Genomic DNA, 18,694 nt, shown 5'->3' on the forward strand with positions numbered 1-18,694 from the left:
GCAGCGGATGCCCCTTCTTTCGCTTTTGTGCAGTAAGTCCCATAGGGAGGCCTGTCAGCGCCAACCCGCATGGCTCCCATGTATCGCAGCCTGAAGGTACCTTAACCTGGATGGATCTGGACAAACTCGGTACCATTTTGAAGCGGATGAATGGGCCAACCCGCATGCAAATCGGCAGGTCGATAGACCCAAACTTTTGGAGAAAATCCAGAAGTAGCAGCGGATGCCCCTTCTTTCGCTTTTGTGCAGTAAGTCCCATAGGGAGGCCTGTCAGCGCCAACCCGCATGGCTCCCATGTATCGCAGCCTGAAGGTACCTTAACCTGGATGGATCTGGACAAACTCGGTACCATTTTGAAGCGGATGAATGGGCCAACCCGCATGCAAATCGGCAGGTCGATAGACCCGAAACTTTTGGAGAAAATCCCAGAAGTAGCAGCGGATGCCCCTTCTTTCGCTTTTGTGCAGTAAGTCCCATAGGGAGGCCTGTCAGCGCCAACCCGCATGGCTCCCATGTATCGCAGCCTGAAGGTACCTTAACCTGGATGGATCTGGACAAACTCGGTACCATTTTGAAGCGGATGAATGGGCCAACCCGCATGCAAATCGGCAGGTCGATAGACCCGAAACTTTTGGAGAAAATCCCAGAAGTAGCAGCGGATGCCCCTTCTTTCGCTTTTGTGCAGTAAGTCCCATAGGGAGGCCTGTCAGCGCCAACCCGCATGGCTCCCATGTATCGCAGCCTGAAGGTACCTTAACCTGGATGGATCTGGACAAACTCGGTACCATTTTGAAGCGGATGAATGGGCCAACCCGCATGCAAATCGGCAGGTCGATAGACCCGAAACTTTTGGAGAAAATCCCAGAAGTAGCAGCGGATGCCCCTTCTTTCGCTTTTGTGCAGTAAGTCCCATAGGGAGGCCTGTCAGCGCCAACCCGCATGGCTCCCATGTATCGCAGCCTGAAGGTACCTTAACCTGGATGGATCTGGACAAACTCGGTACCATTTTGAAGCGGATGAATGGGCCAACCCGCATGCAAATCGGCAGGTCGATAGACCCGAAACTTTTGGAGAAAATCCCAGAAGTAGCAGCGGATGCCCCTTCTTTCGCTTTTGTGCAGTAAGTCCCATAGGGAGGCCTGTCAGCGCCAACCCGCCTGGCTCCCATGTATCGCAGCCTGAAGGTACCTTAACCTGGATGGATCTGGACAAACTCGGTACCATTTTGAAGCGGATGAATGGGCCAACCCGCATGCAAATCGGCAGGTCGATAGACCCGAAACTTTTGGAGAAAATCCCAGAAGTAGCAGCGGATGCCCCTTCTTTCGCTTTTGTGCAGTAAGTCCCATAGGGAGGCCTGTCAGCGCCAACCCGCCTGGCTCCCATGTATCGCAGCCTGAAGGTACCTTAACCTGGATGGATCTGGACAAACTCGGTACCATTTTGAAGCGGATGAATGGGCCAACCCGCATGCAAATCGGCAGGTCGATAGACCCGAAACTTTTGGAGAAAATCCCAGAAGTAGCAGCGGATGCCCCTTCTTTCGCTTTTGTGCAGTAAGTCCCATAGGGAGGCCTGTCAGCGCCAACCCGCATGGCTCCCATGTATCGCAGCCTGAAGGTACCTTAACCTGGATGGATCTGGACAAACTCGGTACCATTTTGAAGCGGATGAATGGGCCAACCCGCATGCAAATCGGCAGGTCGATAGACCCGAAACTTTTGGAGAAAATCCCAGAAGTAGCAGCGGATGCCCCTTCTTTCGCTTTTGTGCAGTAAGTCCCATAGGGAGGCCTGTCAGCGCCAACCCGCATGGCTCCCATGTATCGCAGCCTGAAGGTACCTTAATCTGGATGGATCTGGACAAACTCGGTACCATTTTGAAGCGGATGAATGGGCCAACCCGCATGCAAATCGGCAGATCGATAGACCCGAAACTTTTGGAGAAAATCCCAAAGTAGTAGCGGATGCCCCTTCTTTCGCTTTTGTGCAGTAAGTCCCATAGGGAGGCCTGTCAGCGCCAACCCGCATGGCTCCCATGTATCGCAGCCTGAAGGTACCTTAACCTGGATGGATCTGGACAAACTCGGTACCATTTTGAAGCGGATGAATGGGCCAACCCGCATGCAAATCGGCAGGTCGATAGACCCGAAACTTTTGGAGAAAATCCCAGAAGTAGCAGCGGATGCCCCTTCTTTCGCTTTTGTGCAGTAAGTCCCATTGGGAGGCCTGTCAGCGCCAACCCGCATGGCTCCCATGTATCGCAGCCTGAAGGTACCTTAACCTGGATGGATCTGGACAAACTCGGTACCATTTTGAAGCGGATGAATGGGCCAACCCGCATGCAAATCGGCAGGTCGATAGACCCGAAACTTTTGGAGAAAATCCCAGAAGTAGCAGCGGATGCCCCTTCTTTCGCTTTTGTGCAGTAAGTCCCATAGGGAGGCCTGTCAGCGCCAACCCGCATGGCTCCCATGTATCGCAGCCTGAAGGTACCTTAACCTGGATGGATCTGGACAAACTCGGTACCATTTTGAAGCGGATGAATGGGCCAACCCGCATGCAAATCGGCAGGTCGATAGACCCGAAGCTTTTGGAGAAAATCCCAGAAGTAGTAGCGGATGCCCCTCCTTTCGCTTTTGTGCAGTAAGTCCCATAGGGAGGCCTGTCAGCGCCAACCCGCATGGCTCCAATGTATCGCAGCCTGAAGGTACCTTAACCTGGATGGATCTGGACAAACTCGGTACCATTTTGAAGCGGATGAATGGGCCAACCCGCATGCAAATCGGCAGGTCGATAGACCCGAAACATTTGGAGAAAATCGCAGAAGTAGCAGCGGATGCCCCTTCTTTCGCTTTTGTGCAGTAAGTCCCATAGGGAGGCCTGTCAGCGCCAACCCGCATGGCTCCCATGTATCGCAGCCTGAAGGTACCTTAACCTGGATGGATCTGGACAAACTCGGTACCATTTTGAAGCGGATGAATGGGCCAACCCGCATGCAAATCGGCAGGTCGATAGACCCGAAAATTTTGGAGAAAATCCCAGAAGTAGCAGCGGATGCCCCTTCTTTCGCTTTTGTGCAGTAAGTCCCATAGGGAGGCCTGTCAGCGCCAACCCGCATGGCTCCCATGTATCGCAGCCTGAAGGTACCTTAATCTGGATGGATCTGGACAAACTCGGTACCATTTTGAAGCGGATGAATGGGCCAACCCGCATGCAAATCGGCAGGTCGATAGACCCGAAACTTTTGGAGAAATCCCAGAAGTAGTAGCGGATGCCCCTTCTTTCGCTTTTGTGCAGTAAGTCCCATAGGGAGGCCTGTCAGCGCCAACCCGCGTGGCTCCCATGTATCGCAGCCTGAAGGTACCTTAACCTGGATGGATCTGGACAAACTCGGTACCATTTTGAAGCGGATGAATGGGCCAACCCGCATGCAAATCGGCAGGTCGATAGACCTGAAACTTTTGGACAAAATCCCAGAAGTAGCAGCGGATGCCCCTTCTTTCGCTTTTGTGCAGTAAGTCCCATAGGGAGGCCTGTCAGCCCCAACCCGTGTGGCTCCCATGTATCGCAGCCTGAAGGTACCTTAACCTGGATGGATCTGGACAAACTCGGTACCATGTTGAAGCGGATGAATGGGCCAACCCGCATGCAAATCGGCTGGTCGATAGACCCGAAACTTTTGGAGAAAATCCCAGAAGTAGCAGCGGATGCCCCTTCTTTCGCTTTTGTGCAGTAAGTCCCATAGTGAGGCATGTCAGCGCCAACCCGCATGGCTCCCATGTATCGCAGCCTGAAGGTACCTTAACCTGGATGGATCTGGACAAACTCGGTACCATTTTGAAGCGGATGAATGGGCCAACCCGCATGCAAATCGGCAGGTCGATAGACCCGAAACTTTTGGAGAAAATCCCAGAAGTAGCAGCGGATGCCCCTTCTTTCGCTTTTGTGCAGTAAGTCCCATAGGGAGGCCTGTCAGCGCCAACCCGCATGGCTCCCATGTATCGCAGCCTGAAGGTACCTTAATCTGGATGGATCTGGACAAACTCGGTACCATTTTGAAGCGGATGAATGGGCCAACCCGCATGCAAATCGGCAGATCGATGGACCCGAAGCTTTTGGAGAAAATCCCAAAAGTAGTAGCGGATGCCCCTTCTTTCGCTTTTGTGCAGTAAGTCCCATAGGGAGGCCTGTCAGCGCCAACCCGCATGGCTCCCATGTATCGCAGCCTGAAGGTACCTTAACCTGGATGGATCTGGACAAACTCGGTACCATTTTGAAGCGGATGAATGGGCCAACCCGCATGCAAATCGGCAGGTCGATAGACCCGAAACTTTTGGAGAAAATCCCAGAAGTAGCAGCGGATGCCCCTTCTTTCGCTTTTGTGCAGTAAGTCCCATAGGGAGGCCTGTCAGCGCCAACCCGCATGGCTCCCATGTATCGCAGCCTGAAGGTACCTTAACCTGGATGGATCTGGACAAACTCGGTACCATTTTGAAGCGGATGAATGGGCCAACCCGCATGCAAATCGGCAGGTCGATAGACCCGAAACTTTTGGAGAAAATCCCAGAAGTAGCAGCGGATGCCCCTTCTTTCGCTTTTGTGCAGTAAGTCCCATAGGGAGGCCTGTCAGCGCCAACCCGCATGGCTCCCATGTATCGCAGCCTGAAGGTACCTTAACCTGGATGGATCTGGACAAACTCGGTACCATTTTGAAGCGGATGAATGGGCCAACCCGCATGCAAATCGGCAGGTCGATAGACCCGAAGCTTTTGGAGAAAATCCCAGAAGTAGTAGCGGATGCCCCTCCTTTCGCTTTTGTGCAGTAAGTCCCATAGGGAGGCCTGTCAGCGCCAACCCGCATGGCTCCAATGTATCGCAGCCTGAAGGTACCTTAACCTGGATGGATCTGGACAAACTCGGTACCATTTTGAAGCGGATAAATGGGCCAACCCGCATGCAAATCGGCAGGTCGATAGACCCGAAACATTTGGAGAAAATCGCAGAAGTAGCAGCGGATGCCCCTTCTTTCGCTTTTGTGCAGTAAGTCCCATAGGGAGGCCTGTCAGCGCCAACCCGCATGGATCCCATGTATCGCAGCCTGAAGGTACCTTAACCTGGATGGATCTGGACAAACTCGGTACCATTTTGAAGCGGATGAATGGGCCAACCCGCATGCAAATCGGCAGGTCGATAGACCCGAAACTTTTGGAGAAAATCCCAGAAGTAGCAGCGGATGCCCCTTCTTTCGCTTTTGTGCAGTAAGTCCCATAGGGAGGCCTGTCAGCGCCAACCCGCCTGGCTCCCATGTCTCGCAGCCTGAAGGTACCTTAACCTGGATGGATCTGGACAAACTCGGTACCATTTTGAAGCGGATGAATGGTCCAACCCGCATGCAAATCGGCAGCTTGATAAACCCAAAACTTTTGGATAATTCCCAGAAGGAGTAGCGGATGCCCCTTCTTTCGCTTTTGTGCAGTAAGTCCCATAGGGAGGCCTGTCAGCGCCAACCCGCCTGGCTCCCATGTCTCGCAGCCTGAAGGTACCTTAACCTGGATGGATCTGGACAAACTCGGTACCATTTTGAAGCAGATGAATGGGCCAACCCGCATGCAAATCAGCAGCTCGATAGACCCGAAACTTTTGGAGAAAATCCCAGAAGGAGTAGCGGATGCCCCTTCTTTCGCTTTTGTGCAGTAAGTCCCATAGGGAGGCCTGTCAGCGCCAACCCGCCTGGCTCCAATGTCTCGCAGCCTGAAGGTACCTTAACCTTTATGGATCTGGACAAACTCGGTACCATTTTGAAGCGGATGAATGGGCCAACCCGCATGGAAATCGGCAGCTTGATAGACCCGAAACGTGTGGAGAAAATCCCACAAGGAGTAGCGGATGCCCCTTCTTTCGCTTTTGTGCAGTAAGTCCCATAGGGAGGCCTGTCAGCGCCAACCCGCCTGGCTCCCATGTCTCGAAGCCTGAAGGTACCTTAACCTGAATGGATCTGGACAAACTGGGTACCATTTTGAAGCAGATGAATGGGCCAACCCGCATGCAAATCGGCAGCTTGATAGACCCGAAACTTTTGGAGAAAATCCCACAAGGAGTAGCGGATGCCCCTTCTTTCGCTTTTGTGCAGTAAGTCCCATAGGGAGGCCTGTCAGCGCCAACCCGCCTGGCTCCCATGTCTCGCAGCCTGAAGGTACCTTAACCTAAATGGATCTGGACAAACTCGGTACCATTTTGAAGCGGATGAATGGTCCAACCCGCATGCAAATCGGCAGCTTGATAAACCCAAAACTTTTGGATAATTCCCAGAAGGAGTAGCGGATGCCCCTTCTTTCGCTTTTGTGCAGTAAGTCCCATAGGGAGGCCTGTCAGCGCCAACCCGCCTGGCTCCCATGTCTCGCAGCCTGAAGGTACCTTAACCTGAATGGATCTGGACAAACTGGGAACCATTTTGAAGCAGATGAATGGGCCAACCCGCATGCAAATCGGCAGCTTGATAGACCCGAAACTTTTGGAGAAAATCCCACAAGGAGTAGCGGATGCCCCTTCTTTCGCTTTTGTGCAGTAAGTCCCATAGTGAGGCCTGTCAGCGCCAACCCGCATGGCTCCCATGTATCGCAGCCTGAAGGTACCTTAACCTGGATGGATCTGGACAAACTCGGTACCATTTTGAAGCGGATGAATGGGCCAACCCGCATGCAAATCGGCAGGTCGATAGACCCGAAACTTTTGGAGAAAATCCCAGAAGTAGCAGCGGATGCCCCTTCTTTCGCTTTTGTGCAGTAAGTCCCATAGGGAGGCCTGTCAGCGCCAACCCGCATGGCTCCCATGTATCGCAGCCTGAAGGTACCTTAATCTGGATGGATCTGGACAAACTCGGTACCATTTTGAAGCGGATGAATGGGCCAACCCGCATGCAAATCGGCAGATCGATGGACCCGAAGCTTTTGGAGAAAATCCCAAAAGTAGTAGCGGATGCCCCTTCTTTCGCTTTTGTGCAGTAAGTCCCATAGGGAGGCCTGTCAGCGCCAACCCGCATGGCTCCCATGTATCGCAGCCTGAAGGTACCTTAACCTGGATGGATCTGGACAAACTCGGTACCATTTTGAAGCGGATGAATGGGCCAACCCGCATGCAAATCGGCAGGTCGATAGACCCGAAACTTTTGGAGAAAATCCCAGAAGTAGCAGCGGATGCCCCTTCTTTCGCTTTTGTGCAGTAAGTCCCATAGGGAGGCCTGTCAGCGCCAACCCGCCTGGCTCCATGTCATGTCTCGCAGCCTGAAGGTACCTCAACCTGGATGGATCTGGACAAACTCGGTACCATTTTGAAGCGGATGAATGGGCCAACCCGCATGCAAATCGGCAGCTCGATAGACCCGAAACCTTTGGAGAAAATCCCAGAAGGAGTAGCGGATGCCCCTTCTTTCACTTTTGTGCAGTAAGTCCCATAGGGAGGCCTGTCAGCGCTAACCCGCCTGGCTCCCATGTCTCGCATTCTGAAGGTACCTTAACCTGGATGGATTTGGACAAACTCGGTACCATTTTGAAGCGGATGAATGGGCCAACCCGCATGCAAACCGGCAGCTTGATAGACCCGAAACTTTTGGAGAAAATCCCAGAAGGAGTAGCGGATGCCCCTTCTTTCGCTTTTGTGCAGTAAGTCCCATAGGGAGGCCAGTCAGCGCCGACCCGCCTGGCTCCCATGTCTCGCAGCCTGAAGGTACCTTAAACTGGATGGATCTGGACAAGCTCGGTATCATTTCGAAGCAGATGAATGGGCCAACCCGCATGCAAATCGGCAGCTCGACAGACCCGAAACTGTTGGAGAAAATCCCAGAAGGAGTAGCGGATGCCCCTTCTTTCGCTTTTGTGCAGTAAGTCCCATAGGGAGGCCTGTCAGCGCCAACCCGCCTGGCTCCATGTCTCGCAGCCTGAAGGTACCTTAACCTGGATGGATCTGGAAAAACTCGGTACCATTTTGAAGCGGATGAATGGTCCAACCCGCATGCAAATCGGCAGCTTGATAAACCCAAAACTTTTGGATAATTCCCAGAAGGAGTAGCGGATGCCCCTTATTTCGCTTTTGTGCAGTAAGTCCCATAGGGAGGCCTGTCAGCGCCAACCCGCCTGGCTCCCATGTCTCGCAGCCTGAAGGTACCTTAACCTGGATTGATCTGGACAAACTCGGTACCATTTTGAAGCGGATGAATGGGCCAACCCGCATGCAAATCGGCAGCTCGATAGACCCGAAACTTTTGGAGAAAATCCCAGAAGGAGTAGCGGATGCCCCTTCTTTCGCTTTTGTGCAGTAAGTCCCATAGGGAGGCCTGTCAGCGCCAACCCGCCTGGCTCCAATGTCTCGCAGCCTGAAGGTACCTTAACCTTTATGGATCTGGACAAACTCGGTACCATTTTGAAGCGGATGAATGGGCCAACCCGCATGGAAATCGGCAGCTTGATAGACCCGAAACGTGTGGAGGAAATCCCAGAAGGAGTAGCGGATGCCCCTTCTTTCGCTTTTGTGCAGTAAGTCCCATAGGGAAGCCTGTCAGCGCCAACCCGCCTGGCTCCCATGTCTCGCAGCCTGAAGGTACCTTAACCTGAATGGATCTGGACAAACTGGGTACCATTTTGAAGCAGATGAATGGGCCAACCCGCATGCAAATCGGCAGCTTGATAGACCCGAAACTTTTGGAGAAAATCCCACAAGGAGTAGCGGATGCCCCTTCTTTCGCTTTTGTGCAGTAAGTCCCATAGGGAGGCCTGTCAGCGCCAACCCGCCTGGCTCCCATGTCTCGCAGCCTGAAGGTACCTTAACCTGGATGGATCTGGACAAACTCGGTACCATTTTGAAGCGGATGAATAGGCCAACCCGCATGCAAATCGGCACCTCGATAGACCCGAAACTTTTGGAGAAAATCTCAGAAGGAGTATCGGATGCCCCTTCTTTCGCTTTTGTGCAGTAAGTCCCTTAGGGAGGCCTGTCAGCGCCAACCCGCCTGGCTCCCATGTCTCGCAGCCTGAAGGTACCTTAACCTGGATGGATCTGGACAAACTCGGTACCATTTTGAAGCGGATGAATGGGCCAACCCGCATGCAAATCGGCAGCTCGATAGACCCGAAACGTTTGGAGAAAATCCCACAAGGAGTAGCGGATGCCCCTTCTTTCGCTTTTGTGCAGTAAGTCCCATAGGGAGGCCTGTCAGCGCCAACCCGCCTGGCTCCCATGTCTCGCAGCCTGAAGGTACCTTAACCTGGATGGATTTGGACAAACTCGGTACCATTTTGAAGCAGATGAATAGGCCAACCCGCATGCAAATCGGCACCTCGATAGACCCGAAACTTTTGGAGAAAATCTCAGAAGGAGTATCGGATGCCCCTTCTTTCGCTTTTGTGCAGTAAGTCCCTTAGGGAGGCCTGTCAGCGCCAACCCGCCTGGCTCCCATGTCTCGCAGCCTGAAGGTACCTTAACCTGGATGGATCTGGCCAAACTCGGTACCATTTTGAAGCGGATGAATGGGCCAACCCGCATGCAAATCGGCAGCTCGATCGACCCGAAACTTTTGGAGAAAATCTCAGAAGGAGTAGCGGATGCCCCTTCTTTCGCTTTTGTGCAGTAAGTCCCATAGGGAGGCCTGTCAGCGCCAACCCGCCTGTCTCCCATGTCTCGCAGCCTGAAGGGACCTTAACCTGGATGGATCTAGACAAACTCGGTATCATTTTGAAGCGGATGAATGGGCCAACCCGCATGCAAATCGGCAGCTCGATAGACCCGAAACGTTTGGAGAAAATCCCAGAAGGAGTAGCGGATGCCCCTTTTTGCCGACATGGCTCTCATGTGTCGCTGTCTAAAGGTACCTTAACATGGATGGATTTTGACAAACTATATCTTGTTGGATAGCGGATGAATGGGCTAACAAGCTGACAAATCGGCAAGGCTTCAGACTTGAAACTTTCGGAGTGAGCCTCAGACGTTGATACATGATGCCCCCAGTTTCGTTTTTGTGCAGTAAGTCCCATAGCAAGGGCTGTCAGCGCCAGCCGACATGACTTTCATGTGTCGCGGTCTAAAGGTACCTTAACATGGATGGATTTTGACAAACTATAGCTTGTTGGATAGCGAATGAATAGGCCAACAAGCTGACAAATCGGAAAGGCTTCAGACTTGAAACTTTTGGAGCGAGCCCCAGACGTAGGTACATGATGCCCCCAGTTTCGTTTTTGTTCAGTAAGTCCCATAGCAAGGGCTGTCAGCGCCAGCCGACATGGCTCTCATGTGTCGCGGTCTAAAGGTACCTTAACATGGATGGATTTTGACAAACTATAGCTTGTTAGATAGCGGATGAATAGGCCAACAAGCTGACAAATCTGCAAGGCTTCAGACTTGAAACTTTTGGAGTGAGCCGCAGACGTAGGTACATGATGCCCCCAGTTTCGTTTTTGTGCAGTAAGTCCCTTAGCAAGGGCTGTCAGCGCCAGCCGACACAGCTCTCATGTGTCGCGATCTAAAAGTACCTGAACATAGATGGATTTTGACAAACTATAGCTTGTTGGATAGCGGATATGGGCCAACAAGCTGACAAATCGGTAAGGCTTCAGACTTGAAACTTTTGGAGTGAGTTTCAGACGTAGGTACATGATGCCCCCAGTTTCGTTTTTGTGCAGTAAGTCCCATAGCAAGGGCTGTCAGCGCCAGCCGACATGGCTCTCATGTTTTTCGGTCTAAAGGTACCTTAACATGGATGGATTTTGACAAACTATAGCTTGTTTGATATTGGATGAATGCGCCAACAAGCTGACAAATCGGAGAGGCTTCAGACTTGAAACTATGGGAGTGAGCCCCAGACGTAGGTACATGATGCCCCCAGTTTCCTTTTGTGCAGTAAGTCCCATAGCAAGGGCTGTCAGCGCCAGCCGACATGGCTCTCATGTGTCGCGGTCTAAAGGTACCTTAACATAAATGGATATTGACAAACTCTAGTTTGTTGGATAGCGGATGAAGAGGCCAACAAGCTGACAAATCGGCAAGGCTTCAGACTTGAAACTTTTGGAGTGAGCCTCAGACGTAGGTACATGATGCCCCCAGTTTTGTTTTTGTGCAGTAATTCGCTTAGCAAGGGCTGTCAGCGCCAGCCGACATGGCTCTCATTTGTCGCGGTCTAAAGGTACCTTAACATAAATGGATTTTGACAATTTATAGCTTTTGAGATAGGGCATGAATAGGCCAACAAGCTGACAAATCGGCAAGGCTTCAGACTTGAAACTTTCGGAGTGAGCTCCAGACGTAGGTACATGATGCCCCCAGTTTCATTTGTGTGCAGTAAGTCCCATAGCAAGGGCTGTCAGCGCCAGCCGACAAGGCTCTCATGTGTCGCGGTCTAAATGTACCTTAACATAGATGGATTTTGACAAAATATAGCTTGTTGGATAGCAGATGAATGGGCCAACACGCTGACAAATCGGCAAGTCTTCAGACTTGAAACTTTTTGAGTGAGCCCCAGACGTAGGTTCATGATGCCCCAGTTTCGTTTTTGTGCAGTAAGTCCCATTGCAAGGGTTTTCAGCGCCATCCGACATGGCTCTCATGTGTCGCGGTCTAAAGGTACCTTAACATGGATGGATTTTGACAAACTATAGCTTGTTGGATAGCGGATGAATGGGCCAACAAGCTGACTAATCGGCAAGGCCTCAAACATGAAACTATGAGAGTGAGCCCCAGACGTAGGTACATGATGCCCCCAGTTTCCTTTTTGTGCAGTAAGTCCCATAGCAAGGGCTGTCAGCGCCAGCCGACATGGCTCTCCTGTGTCGCGGTCTAAAGGTACCTTAACATGGATGGATTTTGACAAACTCTAGCTTTTTGGATAGTGGATGAATAGGCCAACAAGCTGACAAATCGGCAAGGCTTCAAACTTGAAAATTTTGGATTGAGCCCCAGACGTAGGTACATGATGCCCCCAGTTTCGTTTTTGTGCATTAAGTCCCATAGCAAGGGCTGTCAGCGCCAGCCGACATGGCTCTCATGTGTCGCGGTCTAAGGTACCTTAACATAAATGGATTTTGACAAACTATAGCTTGTTGGATAGCGGATGAATAGGCGAACAAGCTGACAAATCGGCAAGGCTTTAGACTTCAAACTTTTGGAGTGAGCCCCAGACGTAGGTACATGATGCCCCCAGTTTCGTTTTTGTGCAGTAAGTCCCATAGCAAGGGCTGTCAGCGCCAGCCGACATTGCTCTCATATGTCGAGGTCTAAAGTAACCTTAACATGAATGGATTTTGACAAACTATAGCTTTATGGATAGCGGATGAATAGGCCAACAAGCTGACAAATCGGCAAGGCTTCAGACTTGAAACTTTTGGAGTGGGCCCCAGACGTAGGTACATGATGCCCCCAGTTTTGTTTGTGCAGTAAGTCGCTTAGCAAGGGCTGTCAGCGCCAGCCGACATGGCTCTCATGTGTCGCGGTCTGAAGGTACCTTTAATAACATAGATGGATTTTGACAAACTATAGCTTTTTGAATAGCGCATGAATAGGCAAACAAGCTGACAAATCGGCAAGACTTCAGACTTGAAACTTTCGGAGTGAGCCCCAGACGTAGGTACATGATGCCCCCAGTTTCGTTTGTGTGCCGTAAGTCCCATAGCAAGGGCTGTGAGCGCCAGCCGACATGGCTCTCATGTGTCGCGGTCTAAAGGTAACTTAACATAGATGGATTTTGACAAACTATAGCTTTATGGATAGCGGATGAATAGGCCAACAAGCTGACAAATCGGCAAGACTTCAGACTTGAAACTTTTAGATTGAGCCCCAGACGTAGGTACATGATGCCCCCAGTTACGTTTTTGTGCAGTAAGTCACTTAGCAAGGGCTGTCAGCGCCAGCCGACATGGCTCTCATGTGTCGCAGTCTAAAGGTACCTTAACATGGATGAATTTTGACAAACTATAGCTTGTTGGATAGCGGATGAATAGGCCAACACGCTTTCAAATAGGCAAGGATTCAGACTTGAAACTTTTGGAGTGAGCCCCAGACGTAGGTACATGATGCCCCCAGTTTCGTTTTTGTGCAGTAAGTCCCTTAGCAAGGGCTGTCAACGCCAGCCGACATGGCTCTCATGTGTCGCGGTCTAAAGGTACCTTAACATAGATGGATTTTGACAAACTATAACTTGTTGGATAGCGGATGAATGGGCCAACAAGCTGACAAATCGGCAAGGCTTCAGACTTGAAACTTTTGGACTGAGCCCCTGACGTAGGTACATGATGCCACCAGTTTCGTTTTGGTGCAGTAAGTCCCATAGCAAGGGCTGTCAGCGCCAGCCTACATGGCTCTCATGTGTCGCGGTCTAAAGGTACCTTAACATGAATGGATTTTGACAAGCTATAGCTTTTTGGATAGCGGATGAATAGGCCAACAAGCTGACAAATCGGCAAGGCTTCAGACTTGAAACTTTTGGAGTGGACCCCAGACGTAGGTACATGATGCCCCAAATTTTGTTTGTGCAGTAAGTCCCATAGCAAGGGCTGTCAGCTCAAGCCGACATGGCTCTCATGTGTCGCGGTCTAAAGGTACCTTAACATGGATGGATTTTGACAAACTATAGCTTTTTGGATAGCGCATGAATAGGCCAACAAGCTGACAAATCGGCAAGTCTTCAGACTTGAACCTTTGGAGTGAGCCCCAGACGTAGGTACATGATGACCCCAGTTTCGTTTGTGTGCAGTAAGTCCCATAGCCAGGGCTGTGAGTGCCAGCCGACATGGCTCTCATGTGTCGCGGTCTAAAGGTGCCTTAACATAGATGGATTTTGACAAACTATAGCTTCTTGGATAGCGGATGAATAGGCCAACAGGCTGACAAATCGGCAAGGCTTCGGACGTGAAACTTTTGGAGTTAGCGCCAGACGTAGGTACATGATGACCCCAGTTTCGTTTTTGTGCAGTAAGTCCCTTAGCAAGGGCTGTCAGCGCCCGCCGACATGGCTCTCATGTGTCGCGGTCTAAAGGTACCTTAACATGGATGGATTGTGACAAACTATAGCTTCTTGGATAGCAGATGAATGGGCCAACAAGCTGACAAATCGGCAATGCTTCAGACTTGAAACTTTTTGAGTGAGCCCCGGACATAGGTACACGATGCCCCCAGTTTCGTTTTTGTGCAGTAAGTCCATTAGCAAGGGCTGTCAGCGCCAGCCGACATGGCTCTCATGTGTCGCGGTCTAAAGGTACCTTCACATAGATGGATTTTGACAAACTATATCTTGTTGGATAGCGGATGAATAGGCCAACAAGTTGACAAATCGGCAAGGCTTCAGACTTGAAACTTTTGGAGTGAGCCTCAGACGTAGGTACATGATGCCCCCAGTTTTGTTTTTGTGCAGTAATTCGCTTAGCAAGGGCTGTCAGCGCCAGCCGACATGGCTCTCATTTGTCGCGGTCTAAAGGTACCTTAACATAAATGGATTTTGACAATTTATAGCTTTTGAGATAGGGCATGAATAGGTCAACAAGCTGGCAACACGAGTCCTGTTTATTACGTCACGATTTACTGTGTTTTGTTTGCTGCCCGCAACGACGACTTTTACACAGTTGCACGTTCGGGTCGAAACTGGACCTAAAAAACAGCTCTCAAAAGTACCTTTTGTACTCATTTCATGACAGAAACAATAGTGGTTTTTATTTCATCACACCTTAGGCTACATATACCCGAAAAATGACGGAAATGTCTTCGAGCATTCCACAACCTCTTTAAAGTGTGTTACTAGGCTGGCCAGTCGCCGTCTAACAAGCCACTGTTTATATACAGGTTAGTGCCTCCGTTATTTATAAATCTAAACTCAGACTCTCTCAAGTGTTGTGAAATTCTCATGATTGTCAAAGATGCATATTTAAGAAACCTCAAGTATAGATCCACACATAATTGCTTATTTTATAATTGGACGGATTTTATTAGTTCTTCTGAATTATTTATGTCAGGAAATGCTTTTAGTACTCAGTTTACTCCGGCTCCGGCTCGGTTACGTAATCGACTCCGGTAACACTATCTATTTTAAATTGCTGTATATAATTATTGGCGCATTGCCTTGGAGTTGAATAATAATTGACAAGATGTTTTAGAAGGTCTAGTGTGTATTTATTTAAACAAGATCCGGCTTTATACTTTTATAATTGATGACTCAATGTACTCCGGTGATTAATCCTGATGACTCAATTTACTCCAGTGATATTCCTGATGACTCAATTTACTCCAGTGATTATTCCTGATGACTCAATTTACTCCAGTATATTCCTGATGACTCAATTTACTCCAGTGATTATTCCTGATGACTCAATTTACTCCAGTGATTATTCTTGAGTGTTGAGTTTGACTCCGGTACGGAAATCTAATTTAGATTGCTTTGTCGTATAGGGCATCATTGTTTATTCCAAACTGAGAGTTTTAGGAAATATGTAATTTATATTTATTAGTTGTTAAAAGGCCAGTCGCCGTCTAACAAGCCACTGTTTATATACAGGTCCTAGGCATAGTGCCGGCCGACGGCGACTCAGGTTACTCCGGCCACATCGGCGAAGTACCCAATCCGAGTAGGCTATATGGATTAGGGAAATCTTGGGCCGACTCCGGGTTAGATTATCGGAGCTGACTCCTGGGAAGTTATCTAGTAGATGACCAGTTAATTCAGCGGAGCTAGCAGATAGCAGAGCTGACGGTTTATTAAGCAGCCAGGGGCTGACGAGATTAATAAGCTGAGGAGTCCATCCAGCAGCGCGGAGGGATAATACCAGCGACTTATCCAGTAGATGACCAGATAATTCAGCGGAGCTAGCAGATAGCAGAGCTGACGAGTTATTAAGCAGCCAGGGGCTGACGAGATTAATAAGCTGAGGAGTCCATCCAGCAGCGCGGAGGGCTAATACCAGCACAGGGTTGAAGCAGTAATGCAAATGACGAAACCTTGGGTCTGCAGTATAATTAAGGGGTTTTTAATCTATCAATTCATAGAGAATGATAATTCGAGGCTTCTTTAAAATATTAAGCACTGCGTAATTGCTAAGCAAGCACATTAGAGTTGATACATATTGTACATGCTTTTGAAGGAGTGTTAGTGTTTTATTAAAGAGTTTAGATGTTAAATTGTCTTCCTCCGTTCCTCTTTTTCTGTGTAAAAACACCCCTCCCCAGTAAGAGCAATTATTACTGCCTGGTTGTACATTTCAACCAAACGAACCTAGCGGTTCAACTAAACTGATTTGTAGTGCGTCCAGCTACAGGTGAACAGCTTAACCCATAGTCACCCAGAAGCGGCCGGCACGCGACACTTGCATTTTTAAAGCGAAATTGGGGACAAAATCTGATGTTTCTGGATAATTGCAGATTGTAAGGTGTTAACCTTGCTTTTTGAATGACATTGGGAAAAATTAGATGTTCATAAAAAAAATTCAAATTGTAAGGGGTTAACCTTGCATTTTTTTTAGCAAAATAGGACACAATCAGATGATTCTGAAAAATTGCAGATTGTTAGGGCTTAACCTTGTATTTCTAGCAAAATTGGGCAAAAAGAAATGTTTATGAACAATTTTAAACTGTAAGAGGTGTACCTTGTATATCTAGTAAAATTTGGCAAAATCAAATTTGTATGAAAAATCTAAAATTTCAAGGGGTTAACCTTGTTTTTTTAGCAAAATTTGGAGCATATTTTACTATAAAATACAAGGTTCACCCCTTACAATTTGAGATTTTTCATATAAATCTGATATTGCCCAGTTGTGCTAAAAATGCCAAGTAAACCCCTTACAATCTGCAATTTTTAAGAAACTTCTGATTTTTCCCAATTTCGCTTAAAAAAGCAAGGTTAACCCCTTTCAATCTGCAATTTTCAAGAAACATCTGATTTTGCCCTAATTTGGCAAAGGTTAACCCCTTACAATTTTTGATTTTTCATACAAATCAGATTTTCCCAATTTTGCTAAAAATGCAAGGTGGACCCCTTACAATTTGACATTTTTCATAAACACCTGATGTTGCCCTATTTTGCTAAAAAATGCAAGGTTCACCCCTTACCATTCTGACGTTTTTCATAAACATTTTAATTTTCCCAATTTTACTAAAAAAACAAGGTTAACACCTTAGAATTTGAAATTTTCCATAAACATCTTATTTTGCCCTATTTTGCTAAAAACAAAATGCAATCTGAACCCCTTATAATTTGAAATTTTCCATAAACATCTAATTTTTACAAAATTTTACTAAAAAGAAAGTAAGGTTAATTCCTTACTTCTGATTTTTTTCCAGAAACATCTGAATTTGCCCAATTTTGCTTAAAATGCAAGGTTAACCCCTTTCAATCTGCAATTTTCAAGAAACATCTGATTTTGCCCTAATTTGGCAAAGGTTAACCCCTTACAATTTTTGATTTTTCATACAAATCAGATTTTCCCAATTTTGCTAAAAATGCAAGGTGGACCCCTTACAATTTGACATTTTTCATAAACACCTGATGTTGCCCTATTTTGCTAAAAAATGCAAGGTTCACCCCTTACCATTCTGACGTTTTTCATAAACACCTGATTTTGCCCTATTTTGCTAAAAAATGCAAGGTTCACCCCTTACAATTTGAAATTTTTCATTCACATCAAATTTTGCCAAATATCACTTAAAAAGCAATGTTAACCCCTTACAATCTGAAATTTTCCAGAAAGATCTGATTTTGCCCAATTTCGCTTAAAATACAAGGTTCACCCCTTACAATTTGAGATTTTTCATAAACATCTAACTTTGCCAATTTTCACTAAAAAAGCAAGGATAATCCCTTACATCTGAAATTTTCCAGAAACATCTGATTTTGCCCAATTTTGCTAAAATGTAAGGTTAACCCCTTACAATTTGAAATTTTCCATTAACATCTGATTTTTCCCTATTTTGCTAAACAAAAATGCAATCTTAACCCCTTACAATTTGAAATTTTTCATAAACATCTAATTTTTACCAAATTTCACTAAAGAAAAAAGTAAGGTTAATTCCTTACATCGGATTTTTTTTCAGAAACATCTGATTTTGCCCAATTTTGTTAATATATGCAAGGTAAACCCCTTACAATTTGAGATTTTTCATAAAAATCTTATTTTGCCCAATTTTGCTTAAAATGCTAGGTTAACCCCTTTCAATCTGCAATTTTCAAGAAACATCTGATTTTGCCCTAATTTGGCAAAGGTTAACCCCTTACAATTTTTGATTTTTCATACAAATCAGATTTTTCCCAATTTTGCTAAAAATGCAAGGTGAACCCTTTATAATCTGAAATTTTAATGAACACCTGGTTTTGCCGTATTTTGCTAAAAAATGCAAGGTTAACCCCTAACAATTTGAAATTTTTCATGCACATTAAAATTTGCCCAATTTTGCTAAAAATGCAAGGTTCGCCCCTTACAATTTGAGATTTTTCATAAAAATCTGATATTGCCCAGATTTGCTAAAAATGCCAGGTTAACCTCTTTCAATCTGCAATTTTCCAGAGACATCTGATTTTGCCCTAATTGGGCAAAGGTAAACCTCTTATAATTTTGGAATTTTCGTACAAATCTGATTTTTCCCAATTTTGCTAAAAATGCAAGGTAAACCCCTTACAATTTGAGATTTTTCATCAATATTTAAATTTGCCCAATTTTACTAAAAAAGCAAGGTTAACC

The sequence above is a fragment of the Patiria miniata genome, unplaced genomic scaffold (assembly GCF_015706575.1).
Source record: "Patiria miniata isolate m_02_andy unplaced genomic scaffold, ASM1570657v1 HiC_scaffold_7, whole genome shotgun sequence".
Classification (NCBI taxonomy): Eukaryota; Metazoa; Echinodermata; class Asteroidea; order Valvatida; family Asterinidae; genus Patiria; species Patiria miniata.